We start from the raw sequence: 4,665 nt of genomic DNA, 5'->3' as shown, positions 1-4,665 counted from the left end.
TGGTTCCTAAAGCTGCCTCATTAACTAATCACTCCTCCTGCAGCAGTTTTCTTCTGCTAAAGGGAGAATAGGCTCTTTGGTAGAAATTACATTGATTGATTGATTAATTGTGGTATCATTATGTCAGACTCAGTTGTTAGTGTTGCCTATAGAGCCTCATTGATCTGCCCTGTTAGCTAGGGTGACCATATTTTGATTTCCAAAAAAGAGGACACTTGTCCCAGTCATGAAGAACTTTAACAATACTGTTTGCTGTGCAGTTAATGAATGGTGAAATAAAAAATGTCATACAGGCTTTTACAAGTCAACAAGTGTAAAAAAGAGGACGGTTGGTCACCCTACTGTTAGCCCCTGTCTTGGATCCCCTTTCTAAAAGATTTGTTGGAATTCCAGGAGGTGGTTTACTTATACCAAATGTCCCTTTAAAAGCCGGTAGTTCATCCTAGAACCAAACCACTGCAAATATTACTGTAGAAAGGAGACAAAGCAAAGGCAAAACCTGGAAACAAACCCTGAGTCTCAAGGTAGCTACATGCCCTTATGTTCGCTCAGCCCGAGATGATGTCACTGTCACTGTGTTTGGCAGCATCCTTGTCCCTCCGTCATTTGACAGAGCTATTTCATTCCAGAGCATCTTTGTCCGTCTAATATTCCTCTTCCGTCGTGCTGCCCAGGTCATTCCAAGCAGACTGCAGCACTCTGCATACATCAGCATGCTTTTTTTTCTTTATTCCCATCCTTGCTCCTTTATACATCCCTTGTTGTATTGTTTTTTGTTTCCCAGCAACCTCTTTCCTCTGTTTAAAACTTATCCACAACTCAAGATTAGCCTTTTTCATTAAATGTTGCCACTCTTTTGTCTATATTTTAGAGAGAGCATTTGTTTTCTGTTCCCTGTGGAGATCCAGAGGTGCAAACAATCGCTCACGCTGACAGTCACTCAGCTCAGTATTGATCGGCATTGTGTGCTCTGGGCCATCATAATGTAAGTTATTTGTGGATAGCTTTAGCACAAAGCCTCAGGACTTGGGCTCTAGCTCCAGGGAACTGACACTTAACGCTGTTAGTGGGCCTACCATGCTTCATTTTGATGAAGGAGTTCAATTCTTACACATGGAAGTTTTTGCTTTCCTTGTGAAGGGTACTTCTGAACAGTAAATTAAAAAGGCAGGAGTAGAACATCCTGTCTAAATGAATATTTACATCAAATGGTCATCCTGAAACTCACCATTGCCCTGATTGTTAAAGGGAATGTAATACAAATCATGCAACCGAAGAAAGCATGGCAATATACTACTTCTAAACTTGGGTAAAAAAAGTACAAAGACAGTAAGTCAGCTCCCATGTTAGCCATTGTTATTTTAGTCCATTGATATTTACAGTCATTTGACTCCATTAAGGTTTAATTCAGGCAATTACATGATTTCTGGCTCCTTTGAAAACTGCTCTCAGTGAATGTTTGTATGACAAACACGACAATCTGCCAGAGATGAGCAACAGAGATGGAAGGTGAGTGAGCCAACTCTGGTATATGTTGTACAGACAGGAAGAACAAACAGACTGATAGACAGATGGAGAGGAATAGGCTGGCAGAATAACAGGCAAAAGGAGTAGTGTATTGAGTGAAAACATGGGTGGGCGGCTAGAGGGAGACAATGAGAAAGTGAATGAGTCAGGAAAAAAGAAAACAACGGAAAGCACTTGACTGTAAAAAATAAATAACAGAATGTGCTTTATAAAAATCAGTTGCAGATGTGAAATCCAAGGCAAAATGAGTACGATGAGAACAAACTTTAAAAGGAATGTAAGATTTTGGAGGGAAAACATCAGATTCAGTATAGTACATGCACATGTTACAGTACAGTTTAGCCTATTTGTGATGTTAGATGTTGGATGTTGATACAAAGCTTTTATAAGGCATTGAAGGTGCATAAATGCAAGAAATCGCTCATTTCAATTGCTCAGTGGTTGCTAGGCAACATGATAGCTTTATAATATGTCAGATTTTGTGGATGTCAATGAGATGTTCTTGATGTTTAAATGGCAGGATGCTTTCACAAGATGTTGTAAGTGCATTAAGGTAAAAAAACAAACAAACAAACTACAGGCTAATTTACTAAGTGGTTGCCAAGCAACATCATGCCATATTAATATCTGATGTAGATAAGAACCTTCAGGGGCCCAAGATGTACACATGTTGGTGGACAAAGATGTCTTCAGTGGTGATTGTAGAGTCTGATAGGGTCCTCCAACCAGTGTTCATTACATTTATTTAATAGATAAGCTGACAATGACAATGGCAACAACATTATAACTTTTATTAGTAGTAGTAGCAGTAGTATTTACATATAAAATAAGTTTATTCTTTAAAATCAAGCAAATCATATAAAGTTCATCCAATAATTATTTTCCAAGAATGGCTAACTTTTTTCCCCCAAATGTCTCGTGTGTCATATAATATCTTTTTCAGTCTGTGAGGAATATTTCCTTTAATGTTATGCTGGTTTGCTGTGTCAGTCAGTGAATCTAATCTGCTGATTTGAGAGGAATGGCCGATGAAAGGGGATAAAGACTGGGGAAATTAGCCACTCAGCACAAAAGCCAGCAGGAGTCACATTCGCACAGTCAAGGACAGAGAGCTGGTTCTTTAACAGAGAAGGATTTCACAACCATTTATTCACTTAAGCTCTGTAAACTTTAAGCAGATTTATTGCAAAATCGAATCATCCAGGCTTACAGAGCCGTTAACCTGAGATGAATTTCATTAAGTTTGGGTCTTCCTTTGAGGCCCGTATTTGCTGAGATCCTGTTTTACCAGCTTTTATGAAATATCAACATTTTCCAAATGAATCTCACCACAGAATTTCAAGAAAATTCAATCCAAATGGTTCTTAAATAGTCAATTTGTGTAAGAGATTAAGGCAGTGCATCCAAATGGAAATACTAATGCACTCACAACCCAAGTGATGAAGTTGCCTTTGTTTTTTTATTCTACTGTTTGTTAGTTTTAAATCAATATACACCTCACATTAACACTTATCACAGGCATACATATGTAATTTCCTCCTATTATCTGGTGGTTTACGTGCCATGCAGAAGAAATTTTCTTTGACAAGTGCAACATCTTAAAATAGATGAAAACATTCAAACTTAATTAGTGAGGAGTTTCAATAGCTGCTGGTTTGGATGAAATGATGGGAACATAACACTGACTTGATTCAGAAAAGATAAAGCGTATCTCTAATTTCATCCAGACCAGATTGCTGCATGAGGTCTCGGCTGGCCAGCAGGTGTCATTGTTGCGTTGGGGTTCACTCAAATGCAGCCGCCAGCGAAAGTAATCAGTCACAGGGTATTTGCAAGTGTGTGTGGCTGTAAAGCAACATGGCATGTTTCCATGGAATACCAGTAAAGTAAAGATACTTCTGAATATAGATAACTTTTTAGTGTGTGTTTGTGTATGTGTGCGCTGTCTCAAAGAAGAATGCACTTATATAAAGAATAAAGGAAAAGGGGTAATGAATGTTGTCTGTTGTATTTATAGAGTTTCATTAGGTGAGCTGGGCCCCGACTTTGGCTCAGTTTCTCCCTGATTCAGCTGTTATCTCCTCTCCCGGCTCACTTTCCTTTCGCTCTTTCTTTTAAACACACACACAGAGCTGCCTGCTGTCTCCCTCTCCTCCTCCAGCTGCATGGGTGCATCCAAACACAGGGAAAAGGGAGGGCCAAGAGGACCCAGACGCTCTGGCCAAGATGCAACTCTGCATCCAGTACTGTCTCTGTCCGAACCAAAGTCTAAATGTTTCACTTGCAGTCTTTTCTGTTCCTGCATCTGTCAGCTTGTTTGTCTCGTGTCTCTCTAACATGTCAAGTGCTCTGCTTTTGTTTTTCAAAGATTCCATCTTCAGCTCTCCTCCAGGATTGCTGCACTTCAAAATATTTCCCTTGCAATAAGCAAAACTGAAGTTTCCCTTGTATCCAGGAATCATAGTTCTAGTGCCTTAATACAAAAAGAACAGCTTGAAAACTGATTTACTGCACAATTATCCTTCCAACCTCTAACTTCTAAATGTGTGGCTCATCAAAAGAGGACTCTGCATCAAATATTACTGCAGCAGTTTCAAAGGAGTGGCATGTGATGCCCTGGGATGGGAATCAGTTTACAAATTCGTATGTTACAAGAGAACCTTTAGTAATTGTTATTTCTCTGTGATACTGTTGGTAACATATCTTGTCTTAAACTGAAATATCCCACCTATATTATTTACTGCCATGACCTTTTTTTCAGAGGTTCTTGGTTCCCAGAGGGTGAATGCTGCTGACTGCCATGATGCACTGGTCTTTTGTGGATGCTTGAAAGCACTGGATCTTCCATGAAATGTAGCTGTTGTACCATGTGTGCAGAATACTGACACCACTACTGACAAAATTAATTATTTTTACACAATAGCTATATCCAAAATCACTCGCCTGGTATCCTGTAAATACAATACTGAGCAAAGTCTTGATCACCACTCTTTCCTTTATGTTTTGCTTGGAAAATGGTGAATGGGTGCAGTGATTTATTGAAATATGTCCAAACCCCAATGGAAACACAGGATGTATTGCAAAAACAGAGAGCAGAGTTTGTGGGGAGGCCAAACCGTGACTGATAGTGTTCCACTG

This window comes from Pelmatolapia mariae, linkage group LG6 (assembly GCF_036321145.2).
Source record: "Pelmatolapia mariae isolate MD_Pm_ZW linkage group LG6, Pm_UMD_F_2, whole genome shotgun sequence".
In the NCBI taxonomy this organism is placed as follows: domain Eukaryota; kingdom Metazoa; phylum Chordata; class Actinopteri; order Cichliformes; family Cichlidae; genus Pelmatolapia; species Pelmatolapia mariae.
The sequence above is the reverse complement of the archived record's forward strand: the minus strand, read 5'-3'. Positions refer to the sequence as shown.